Source organism: Callithrix jacchus, chromosome 4 (genome assembly GCF_049354715.1).
Source record: "Callithrix jacchus isolate 240 chromosome 4, calJac240_pri, whole genome shotgun sequence".
Classification (NCBI taxonomy): domain Eukaryota; kingdom Metazoa; phylum Chordata; class Mammalia; order Primates; family Cebidae; genus Callithrix; species Callithrix jacchus.
In genome coordinates, this window is record NC_133505.1 from 104,063,563 (window position 1) to 104,077,170 (window position 13,608).

A 13,608-nucleotide genomic window follows, 5' to 3' on the forward strand; every position below is an offset into this window, starting at 1 on the left:
TTTCTTCCCAGGGTCTCCTTTCATTTTCTGTCATTCAAAAGTCTGAGGCTATTACAGATTCCAGAAAATTTTGATTACTTTCGAGTGGCAGCCACAATTGTGGGAGTAAGGAGGTCTTATTTCCTGCATGGGTAGCAGATAAGATCCATTAACAATAGAAAAAGGTACAGGCTAGAAGTGGAAAGCAGGTAATGTATGTATTGACAAGTTTCCAAAATTTCTATTTTCAATCTTTATTTTAGAGAAAAAATAACAAAACACACATCTATGTGGAAGACTTCAAATTTTCTACATTTTTGATAGCATTGTTCATATTGACTATTTAAACATAAACTGTAATAGACAACAGTTCCAAAAAAGCCCACTCAATTAAGAGTCCAAATACAATGTTGAGTACTGTAAGAAGAGAAATTTTTTGTTTATTTGTTTTCTGTTTTTTTGAAATGGAGTCTTGGTCTGTCACTTGGACTGGAGTACAGCTTGATCTCGGCTAACGGCAACCTTCACATCCCAGGCTCAAGCAATTCATAAAGAGAGTTTTTACTGATGACATGGCTAGAGACAAACAAGTGAGAAGGAATACTATTACAATTGTGCTAGGGTTCATAAATTATTAGAGATTTTCATAGGACTAAATAATACTAAAGGCAGATTACTTTATGAGTTCAGCCAGGTATTTATTGATAAGCCACTAAAACCCCAAACTATTATTTATTACTGTTTTTTTATTTTCCCAATGAATTCAGAAAGGAATTTTTTTTTCCTATGGCTTACATCTCTGGCAAATACCTGAAACTTGCAGGCCTAAAATAAGACATTTTGAGGTATATTTGCTTATTTTTTTAAAAAGGCTCTGTTTTATATGCAGTCTCCTGGCAAAGGCTCAGGAGGCATAGAAAGATACAAAGTCACTGTGAAAATGCATGGAAAATGTTCAAGTAAAATTATGCAAAAAATTCCCACAGTCCTAGAAGATCACCATATCAACGTCATTACTAAAAACATCTTTCTGGTGGTAGAGAAAGCAACATATTTCACCACTGATTAGATTTTATCTGTTCTCTCTCTCAGCCCATTAATGGGAAAGAGAAAGAGAGTATGCGAGGAGGAATTGGGGCAGGTAGAACAGTCCTGAACTCAACCTGAAGTTTAGAATGAAGCCCAGGTACATCCAGCCTAGATCATTTGACCAACAACCAACTTGCAGATTAGTAAGCATGGATAAAATAATTGTCAATTTAAGACACTAAGAAGTGTAAGAGTGGTTTGTTATGCAGCACTACTATGGAGATAGCCAACTGATACACATACTAATGGTAATTTTTAGTGGAGGTCATCAAGTGTGGTTTATCCACATAGACATATTAAAAGGTATTGATTGCTAATTTTGGTATTGATACAAGAAAGTACAACACCAATACAATACAAAGGTATTGACTGCTGATTTTACCAATGTATTATAGAGATATGCCCTGACTAATTACTAAGAATGATGAAACAACTCTGTAGCTTCATATGAAGATGTAGCCATTACAACATATTTAGGGCGTATTGAAATCTGGCTCTAAAAATAGTACATAAAGAACTAAATAAGGATGGTTCTAGCAGTTTTACTTTTGTGGAGGCACTCTATTTGTTCAACTTTTATTTTAGATTCAAGGAGCACATGTGCAAGTGTGTCACCTGAATAAATGTATGATGCTGAGGTGTGGGGTATGAATAATACCATCACCTAGGTACTGAAAATAGTATGCAACAGTTAGTTTTTCAACCCTTGCCACTCTCCCTACATCCCTCCACTATTAGATCATCTTGCTACAAAGGACATGATTTTGTTCTTTTTTATGGCTGCATATATTCCATGATGTATATATACCATGCATCACTAATGGGAATCCAGTTTAATTCCATGTATTTGCTATTTGTGAATAGTGGTGCAATGAACATATGAGTGAATGTATCTTTTTGGTAGAATGATTTGGTATTTTGAATATATACCCAGTAGTGGGATTGCTTGGTTGTATGATAATTCTGCATTAAGTCTTTGAGACATTACCAAACTGCTTTTCATAGTAGTCGAAATAATTTACATTCCCACTAACAATGTATGAGCACTCCCTTTTCTCCACAGGCTAGTCAGCATGTGTTATTTTATGGACATCTATCTATTTATTTTGAGACAGAGTTTCCCTCTTGTTGCTCAGGCTGGAGTACAATGGTGCGATCTCAGCTCACTGCAACCTCTGCCTCCCTGTTCAAGTGATCCTCCGAAGTAGCTGTGATTACAGGCTCCTGCCACCACACCTGGCTACGTTTTTGTATTTTTAGTAGAGACAGGATTTCACCATGTTGGCCAGGCTGGTCTCAAACTCCTGACCTCAGGTGATTCACCCACTCGGCCTCTAAAGTGGTGGAATCACAGGCATGAGCCACCGTGCCTGGCCTTATTTTATGCCTTTTTAATAGTAGCCCTTCTAACTGGTATGAGATGGTAACTCATTGTGGTTTTAATTTGTATTTCTCTAATGATTAGTGATGAACATTTTTTCCATATGTTCTTTGGCGACTTGTGTGTTTTATTTTGAGAATTGTTTGCTCATGTCATTTGCCCATTTTTAAATATGGGTTTTTTCCCCAATTGTTTCAGTTCCTTACAGATTCTAGATACTAGACCTTTGTCAGATGCATAGTTTGTGAATATTTTCCTCATTCTGTAGGTTGACTGTTGACTCTGTTGTTATTCTGCTGTGCAGAAGCACTTTAATAGGATTGGATCCCACTTGTCAATTTTTTGTTTTTGTTGTAATTGCTTTTTGAAGACTTAGTAATAAATTCTTTCCCCAAGGCTGATGTCCAGAATGATGTTTCCCAGGTTTTCGTCTAGAATTATTACAGCTTGAAGACATACATTTAAATCTTTAATCCTTCTTGAGTTAACTTTTGTTTATGGTGAAATGTAGAGGTCCAGTTTCATTCTTCTACTTATGGCTAGCCAGCTATCCTAGCACCATGTGTTGAAATGGGAGATCCTTCCTCAATGCTTATTTTTGTCAACTTTGTCAAAGATCAGATGGCTGTAGGAGTGTGATTTTATTTAGGGTTCTCTAATCTGATCTATTGATCTATGTATCTGTTTTTCTACCAGTAACATGCTGTTTTGGTTACTTTAGCCTTATAGCATAGTTTGAAGCTGAGTAATGTGATGCTTCCAGCTTTGTTATTTTTGCTTAGAATTGCTTTGGCTATTCAGGATCTTTTTTGGTTACATATGAATTTTAGAATACTTTTTTCTAATTCTGTGAAAAATAACATGGGCAGGTTGATAGGAATAGCATTGAATCTCTAGATTGTGTTGGGCAATATGGCCATTTTAACAATATTGATTCTTCCAGTCAATGAGCATGTAATATTTTCTATTTGTGTCATCTATGATTTCTTTCAGCAGTATTTTATGGGTCTCCCCTTGTAGAGATATTTTACCTCCTTAATTAGATGTATTGGTATGTATTTTATTTCTTTTGTAGCTATTGTACATGGAATTATATTCTTGATTTGGCTATCAGCTTGAATGTTAGTGGTGAATAAAAATGCTACTGAATCTTTTTAACTTCAAATCACAATTTTTATTTCACTTTAAGCTAAAAAGGGAAGCTCTTTGATTTTGTGAGAATTTCTAAAATGCTACTGATTTTCGTACATCAGTTTTGTATTCTGAAACTTTACTGAAGTCATTTTATTAAGTCTAGCAGGGTTTTGGTAGAGTCTTTAGTGTTTTCTAGGTATAGAATTATTTCATCCATTGAAGAGAGACTGTTTGGCTTCTCTTCCTATTTGGATATCTTTTATTTCTTTTTCTTGCCTGCTTGCTCTGGCTAGCACTTTTGGAGACACTCTTCATGGCTTCATGTCAACTATTGATTTTTGTGGTGAAAGTCTTTTTCTGAAATGTTCCCTGAACAGCCAAATCCACATACTTAAAAAATTATTTAATAGTCTAGTATTCTCTAATGTAAACGTTGTGAAAGTTAACAAACCTCCTGCAAGCTTTTGTTACTTAAAAGTCCTTTTCTTAAGAAAACTGTTAAGAGAAGTGAAAATTCCAGAAGTTTGCCATTCTATAATAATGTTTGTATGTTTTGAAATAGAGTATAGGTCTAGAAACTTAAACAAAGATTATGAGGAAAACTCCTAATCCACACTGTTAATACTCAAGGAAAGATGTTTTACATTTGCACTAGACTCAATAAATTTTACTTGAGAGTAATATTAGTCATGAATAACTAAATAACGGCTGTGTAGACCATCAATTCCTCTGTGTTAACTGTGTTCTTAGGCCAAACTAGAACATAAGAAAGCTGTAAGCAATGAAAACACTTTTTTAGTCCTTTATATAACTACTTTTACTGACTTGTGCTTATCTTTATATTTAATTTAGTGAGAATAAGAACCACTTTAGGTTCTACAGCAGAGAGTAACACATGAGAGCAATATATTGTGAAGATGATTCTGCAATGTTTTCCCTAATTTCATGTAACTACTATACCTAGAAAGTAAAAAATTTACACCAAGTAAATAATAGTTTTTAAAAATTTAGTATACATATTTTACTTCCAACAGAGATGGGGTTGTAAGGATTAGAATTACCGTCCTGACTGAAACATTCAAATATTAGAAAAATATATTTGAAACAATGGTTTAAAGACACTGGGAAAAGGTAAATGAAAGCCATTCATTCCTGAGAAATAGAAAACAAAGTAAGCCTGATGTTTGTCCCAGCTAATTGCTGTGAGGATGTTTCCAAGTGATAGCACAATGAAGGGGGACAGAACCTGCCTGACTCCTTAAAATAGGGAAATGGAGTTGCGAATCTAGGGGACCAAAATAGTTAACAGTTCACAGGACAGAGTTCAGGAAAGGAGAGAACTATACCTGTGGAAAACTCCAGAGTTCTGCAGACTGTTCTTCTCAAGTATTCAGTAGAGTACTGATCAGTGCATGCATGTGACGAAAATACCACAGTCCTAGGTAACAAGGATTAGAGAAAATTGTTCCTAGCACATATATAGTACCTGTAATAGTGCCTGTGCATAATAGTCAGTTTGAAAAAACTCATAACTGGGCAGTGTACTCAGAGGGATTTGCCTCATTAGTGGGAAATAAATCATTCTAGATAAACATTTTTTGGTTCTGAAATAGCAGATCTTAAATGTAAGAGTAGAATGACTCAAGCTATTTCTTGTAACTGCATCCAAAAGCAAACTTTAAGGATATTTTTTTAATACAAATATATCAAGCACCCAACTAGGAAAAATTTGCAATGTCTCAAGTCTGATCACAGATTAACCAGTATGTAAAGAAGCAGGAAATTACAACTCACTGTAAGCAGAAAAATCAACCACTCAAAACCAACTTACACAGATTTTAATAAGCAGACAAGGATATTGATGTTGTTATAACTATATTTCATATATTCAAAAAGTTAAGTATAGATATGGAACATTCTATACAAAAATTGAAATCAAACTTGTAGAGATAAAAACTATAATTTCTTATCTAAAAATACATTTGAATGGGTGAATGAAAGATTAAACATTGAATAAGAAAAGATTAGTAAACTTGAAGACATAAAAATGATACTATTTGAAATAAAACAATGAGATAATTATCATAATAAAGTGCATCAGTGAGCTGTAGGACAAATTATGTGGCTTCTTGTATGTGTATTTGAAAACCTCGAAGTTGAGGATGGGGGTAGAGATATGAAAACTATAAACCTGCAGATCCAAGAATCCCAAAGCTATATAAACAAAAGAAACATGAAGAAAACTACCCAAAGGCATATTATAATTAAAATAATTAAAAATAAAAGAGTCATAAGGGAAACATTTTAAAAGCTGTCCTAGAAAAAGAACATACTATGCACAGGAAGACAAAGATAAGGAGTACACTAGATTTTTTATTGGAAAAAATGTGAGAAGACAGCAGATCAACATCTTTAAAGTACTAAAGGAAAAAAATACTGGCAACTTAGAATTCTGTACCCAGTGAAAATAGTTTTCAAACACAAAGATGAAATAAAGACTTTTGCAGACATGCAAAATCAGAAAAAAAATTCATCATCAGCAAAACCATACTATAAGAAATGTTCAAGAAAGTTTTTCAGGCAGATGGAAAATTATACAGAAATGAAATATGGATCTACACAAAGGAATATAGAACATCAGAAATGGTAACTACATGAGTAAATATAAAATACATTTTCTTTTTAAAATTTCCTTAAAAATAACCAACTTTTTAAACAGATATAATTTCATTATCATGTGGAATTCATATATATGAACAAGCAAACTGTATTACAATGATAAAATAAAGACCAGAAGGGAAAAAATAGAATTACACTGTTATAGATACTTATGTTATATGTGAAGTATTATAATATCACTTGAAGATAGACTGTGATAAGTTAATGGAATGAGACATTTATATGGGAAACAACATGGATGAATCTGAAAATAATTATGCCAAGTAAAAGAAGCCAGACAAAAAAGACTACATAATATATGATTTCATATATATAAAACTCTAGAAAATGCAAACTAATCTATAGCGACAGCAGATAAGTGGTTGCCTGAAATGGGAGAGGGGGTACTGCCAAAGTGATAGAAAAGACACACAAAGGAACTGGGAAAACTTTTAGGGATGATGAATATGATTTTATTTTCTTGATTTTGGTGATGTTTTACAGAATAAAACTCTATCAAAACTTATCAGATGGTACATTTTAAGTGTGAATTGTTTATTGTATAAAAATGCTCAAAACTTTAAAATATATCAATATAAAAGGTCAATGTTTTGAAAATCTTACTTGTTTGTCTAGTAAAGAACACTCTGTAAGCATAAGATGACCTTAGCCAACAGTAGAACTGAAATAGTTGATGTTTGTCAGGAAAGCGGCTAAACTGAGACTTAAATATTTATCATTTTTTTTAAATAAAAAAGGATCCAGGATTCAAAAGAATATACAATAAAATTAATATATTAATATTAATTTCAATATTAGGTGGTAGTTTACATAAACGGCTTATAGACTTTCTTCATAGGAACTTGGCAAACGTATGTGATGTACTACTTTATTTAACATCTATGCTTCCAAATGTTTATTATAAATAAATAAGACATGCAGATTTACTTATAAAGATGCTCATTGTATGCTTGTTTATTGTAGTTAAAATTAGACAGAATTTATTTTGTGTAATAAAATTTTCTTTGCATCAAAATTTTAGGTGAGAATTCATTTCAAGAACTATTTTCTTCAATTTATGAGGTGGAAGAATCCTATCATTCATCATAGAAATGATTTTTTTTGCCTTCTAGTGACATATTTGTCAACCTCACAAGTTCAATTTTCAAATATATATTTTCTTATATGGTACTAAAATGCAATATAAAAAATGCACCCTAGCCATTAAATACCAGTGGTATAGTTCTTATGCATGGTTGGTAGTTTATATACACTGGTTATAGACTTTCTTCATAGGAACTTGACAAATGTATTTGATATACTACTTGATTTAACACCTATGCTTCCAAATGTTTATTATGAATAAATTATCAAGATATGCAAATTTAGTTATAAAGATGCCCACTGTATGCTTTTTTATTATAATTAAAAAACAGATACAGTTTGATGTTTAGTAACCAGATATTAAATAAATATCAACAAATCCAATCCAATAAGAAATTATGCAGCCACTCTGAATGATTCCGTGGGATATTTAACAGCATAAGCCATATTAACAAAAATTGAAAATTATAAAGTATAATTTGTGAAATAACATATATAGGATGCTACACTTGTATTTTAAAAGTCTGTGTATATAGCAGTAAATATACAAAAACATATATATGCAATCACTTCATTAATTCTATATTTCAGTTAGTTATTAATCTGAAGAAAACCACCTAAAAATGTTGTGGCTTAAAACAACAAGTTTTCTCCCCAACAATTTTGTTTTTTCGATGAGACCACATGAAATCTGCTATGGAAGGAGTGTAGATAAACAGCAGTGAACACCAGTGCTTAGTAGTTGGGAAGGAAAGAAGAATCCAGCTGAGTTCACTGAGAAGGATAAGTCAATGAAGTGGGAGGATAAACCAGCAATATATCTAGTTCTATAAACCAAGTGGAAAAGACGTTTCAGGAAAGGAGGAGACATTTTGGGAGGCTGAGGCAAGTGGATCACTTTAGGTCAGGAGTTAAAGACCAGCCTGGCCAACATGGTGAAACCCCTCTCTACTGAAAAAAAAAAAAAATTATCTGGGCATGGTAGCACATGCCTGTATTACCAGTTACTCAGGAGGATGAAGCAGGAGAATTGCTTGAACCCACTAGGTGGAGGTTGCAGTGAGCTGAGATTGCACCATTGTACTCGAGCCTGGGCTACAGAGCAAGACTTTGTCTCAAGAAAATGAAAAAAGAAAGAGAGAGAGAGAGAGAGGGGAGGGGGAGAGAGACGGAGAGAGAGAGAGAATAGCTATCAAGGCGTCTGATAGGAATAAAAAGGAAATTTAAACATTGACCATCATTTTTTAAAATATAGAGGTCTTTGGCAACCTTGTCAAAAGCCGTTTCATGGCGTATGTTAAAGAGGATAGCAAAGCAAGAAACGAAGGCGAATTCTTTAGTTTTATTAAAGAGCAGATTCTCTTTACTGTGTTGATGCAAATTAGCCAATTTTTTGAAGTCACCAATATACAGAAATTGTTTATCTCATGTCTTCTAATTGTTATAAAGAAGATACCACAGATTTAACTTAATTTGTGGACTTACTTATTGCCAGAGGGTAAAACTCTTATCTGCTTGTTAAATCTGTACCCAAACTGGGGGAGAGATTTGTGTTTGAGGTAGTATGTTGTCCTTATGTAGACTTTTAATTAACACATATTTCACACCCAGTCTCCCATTTAATTCCATATTACCTGGCATTTCTCAGATTCCTGTGATCTGAGATTTTGAAGAGATGTCAGGCTCCTTTTTGGCTCTGCCTCCTCTACAAATTCCCTAGGAAATACACACACACACACACACACACACGTATATATACATACACATATATATGAATATATACATACACATATATATGAATATATACATACACACATATATACACATAGATATATGTTCCTTTTTCTGTTTGCTGAACATCTATGAGAAATCTATTATAATTTCTTAATTATTAAAGACTCTCACTTCGTCCTTGTTTTATGAGTTTATACCATTTTTTTACTTCTTTTATTTTAAGGGGTCTCAGGGAAGAGGGGAGATAAATACAATTATTTAAGCTTCCACTTGTAACTAAAGATTTACGTGCATTTATTTTTGGGTGGAAGGTTCAGAAAAGGGGATAACAGTTATGATTTTTATTCTCCTCCTGTGTAAAAATATAATAATGCTTACTTTTGGAAAAACAGAAGTAATTTTTAGAATATTGAATTAGTCATTCTTTGAATAAAGTATGTTGCTTTAAAAAAATGGGCTTTTATAGTATAAATGTAAGCAAAACATGAAACCAGTTGTAATATAGTTTTATAATCATGTATAATGCAGTTTTTCCTATAAGGTGCTCAAATCAACTATGATAAAAGGCATGAATATATTATGGTCCCCAAGAATTATTTTAGGAACAATCAAAACAGGAATGTCAAGGAGTTTTAGAGATGTTCTAGAAAGAATACAAGCCTTCATTTCATAGAGAAATTAAGAAGGCAATGCAAAAGAAATTGATGTTTATCTAGATAGCTGTCCACCTAAAGTATTTATATAATTCTTGGAAAAAAAGAATGGAAGGGAAAAGTGCAAGGACTCACCAATTATTCTAACTGAGAAATTCAGAATGGATATCCACATGTTGTAAGGGATGCCACAGTTTGAGACCTTAAAATCATGAACACATGTAGATGTATATGTAATTAAATATATATGATATACACATATATATATCACTTATATATATACCCAATCTTGATCTGAGAAATTATGTTTCCATATACTTAAATAATCTTGATGTAAATTAAAAAAATGTTTGTTTCACCAGTGAAATTTGTGTTAAAAAAATTCAGCATTCAGTACTAATTTTTGTTGCATTTGCAACAGTGATTGGTACTATAGTTAAGAAAGAAAAGGGCATATAAAATATATATTTTCTTTTTTACTTTTAGGTTTAGGGGTACATGTGTGTGTTTGTTATATAGGTCAACTTGTGTCATGGGGTTTGTCGTAAGGTTATTTTGTACTCAGGTACTGAGCATAGTATCCAATAGTTATTTTTTCTGCTTGTATTCTTCCTCCCACCCTACACCCTCAAGTAGACTCCAGTGTCTGTTGTTTTTTCATCCTCCTCCTCCTCCTCCTCCTTTCTTCTTTCTTCTTCTTTGAAATAGAGGCTAACTCTGTCTCCCAGGCTAGAGTGCAATGGCACAGTCTTAGCTAACTGCAACCTCCACCTCCTGGGTTCAAGCAATTCTCCTGCCTCAAAATATATATATATTTTGAGATGGAGTTTTGCTCTTGTTTACCCAGGCTGGAGTGCAATGGTGCGATCTCGGCTCACCGCAACATCCACCTCCTGGGTTCAGCCAATTCTCCTGCCTCAGCCTCCTGAGTAGCTGGGATTATAGGCACATGCCACCATGCCCAGCTAATTTTTTGTATTTTTAGTAGAGACGGGGTTTCACCATGTTGACCAGGATGGTCTCAATCTCTTGACCTCATGATCCCCCCACCTTGGCCTCCCAAAGTGCTGGGATTACAGGGGTGAGCCACTGCGCCTGGCTAATTTTTAGTAGAGACAGGGTTTCACCATGTTGTCCAGGCTGGTGTTGAACTCCTGACCTCAGGTGATCCACCCACCTTAGCCTCCCAAAGTGTTGGGATTACAGGCGTGAACCACCACCCCTGGCCTGTTGTTTCCTTCTTTGTGTCTATGAGTTCTCATCATTTAGCTTCCACTTATAAGTGAGAACGTGCAGTATTTGGTTTTCTGTTCCTACATTAGTTTGTTAAGGTTAATGGCCTCCAGCTCCATCCATGTTTCCACAAAAGGTATGATCTTGTTCTTTTATATGGCTGCATATATGTACCACATTTTCTTTAGCCAGTCTGTCATTGATGGACATTTAGGTTGATTCCATGTCTTTGCTATTGTGAATAGGGTGGCAGTGAGCATTTGCATGCATATGTCTTTATGGTACAATGAGCTTTATTCCTCTGGGTATATACCCAGTAATGGTATTGCAGGGTAGAATAGCTGGTTCTGTTTTTAGCTTTTTGAGGAATCACCACTCTGCTTTTCACAATGGTTGAACTAAGTTACACTCTCATCAATAGTGTAAAGTGTGCCCTTTTCTCTGCAACCTCATCAGTATTCTGTTATTTTGTTACTTTTAATAATAGCCATTCTGACTGGTATAAAATGTTTTCTCATTGCGGTTTTGATTTTTGTTTCTCTAGTGATCAGAGATATCAAACTTTTTTTTCATATGCTTGTTGGCTACATGTGTGTCTTTTGAAAAGTGTCCGTTCATGTCCTTTGCCCACTTTTTAATGGAGTTGTTTTTATCCTCTTATAAACTTAAGTTTCTTCATTATATGCCAGATATTAGACTTTTATCAGAAGCATAGTTTGCAAATGTTTTATCCCATTATGTAGGTTGTTTGTTTGCTCCGTTGACAGTTTACTTTGCTCTGCAGATGCTCTTTAATTAGATTCCTTTTGCCAATTTTTGCTTTCATTGCTACCGTTTTTGGCGTCTTTGTCAAGAAATCTTTGCCCATTCCTATGTCCAGAATGCTATAGTCTAGGTTGTCTTCTGGGGTATTTATAGTTGTGAATTTTACATGTAAGTCTTTAATCCAACTTGAGTTGATCTTTGTATATGATATAAGGAAAGGGTCCAGCTTCAATCTTCTGCATACTGCTAGCCAGTTATCCCAGCACCATTTATTGAATAGAGAGTCCTCTCCCCATTGCTTGTTTCTGTCAGCTTTGTTGTAGATCGGATGGTCCTATGTGTGCAGCCTTATTTCTGAACTTTATATTCTGTTCCATTGGCATGTGTCTGTTTTTGTACCAGTACCATGCTGTGTTGGTTACTGTGGTCCTGTGATTTGGTGTAGTTTGAAATCATGTAGAATGATATCTCCAGTTCTGTTCATTTTGCTTAGGATTGCCTTGGTTATTTGGGCTCTTTTGGTTCTGTATAAATTTTAATTTCTTTTTCTTTTTAGTTCTGTGAAGAATGTCATTAGTAGTTTGATAGGAATAGCATTGAATCTATAAATTGTTTTGGGCAATATGACCATTTTAATGATACTGATTCTTCCTATCCATGAGCATGGAATGTTTTGCCATTTGTGTCATCTCTGATTTCTTTCAGCAGTGTTTTGCAATTCTCATTGTAGAGATCTTTCACCTCCTTGGTTATCTGTATTCCCAGGTATTTTATTCCTTTTGTGGCAGTTGTGAATGGGATCATATTTCTGATTTGGCTCTTGGATTGACAGCTGTTGATATATAGGAGGCCTAATGATATTTGTGCATTGATTTTGTATCCTGATACTTAACTTGTTTATCAGCTGAAGGAGTTTTTGGGCCAAGATGTTGGCATTTTCTAGATATAGAATCATGTTGTCTGTACACAGGAATAGTTTGACTTCTTATCTTGCTATGTGGATGTGATTTGTTTCTTCTCTTGCCTGATTCCTCTGGCCAGGACTTCCAATACTGTCTTGAATGGAAGTGGTCTTGGCTTCTTTCAGTTTTCCAGGGGAATGCTTCCAGCTTTTGCCCATTCATTATGATGGTATCTATAAGTTTGTTGTAGAGGACTCTTACTATTTTGAGGTGTGTTCCTTCAATACCTAGTTTATCAAGAATTTTTATTGTAAAGGGTTGTTGAATTTTATTGAAAGCCTCTTTGCATCTATTGAAATAATCATGTGTTTTTTGTCTTTAGTTCTGTTTATGTGATGAATCGAATTTATTGATTTGTGTATGTAAACCAAGCTTGCACCTGGAGATGAAGCCTATTTGATCATGGTGGCTAAACTTTTTGATGTGCTGCTGGATCTGGTTTCCTAGTAGTTTGCTGAGGATTTTCACATCATTGTTCATTATATTTTCCTGAAGGTTTCTTTGTGTGTGTGTATGTGTCTGCCCAGGTTTTGGTATCTGGATGATGTTAGCCTACTAGAATGAGTTACAGAGGAATCCTTCCCCCTCAATTTTTAAAAATAGTTTCAGTAGGTATGGTACCAGCTCTTCAGTGTACATCTGGTAGAAGTCAGTGGTGAATCTGTCTGGTGCTTGGCTTTTTGTTGTTGTTGTCGGTAGGCTATTTAATACTGATTCAATTTTGCAGCTCATTATTAGTCCATTTAGGGAATCCATTTTTTCCTGATTTAGTCTTGGAAGCTTGTATGTATCTAAGAATTTATTCATCTCTTCTAGGTTTTCTATTTGTGTGTATAAAAGAGTTCATAGTAGTTTCTGATAGTTCTTTTTGTATCCCTGAGGTCTGTGGTAACAGCCCCTTTGTCATTTCTAATTG

General features: G+C 34.2%; 1 protein-coding gene across 32 annotated transcripts in view; it reads left to right on the plus strand.

The window, feature by feature from the left end:
* Nucleotides 1-13,608, plus strand: part of LOC144582184 (uncharacterized) — a 1,185,294-nt gene that overhangs the window by 851,714 nt on the left and 319,972 nt on the right. The gene's annotated exons all lie outside the window — the stretch shown is intronic.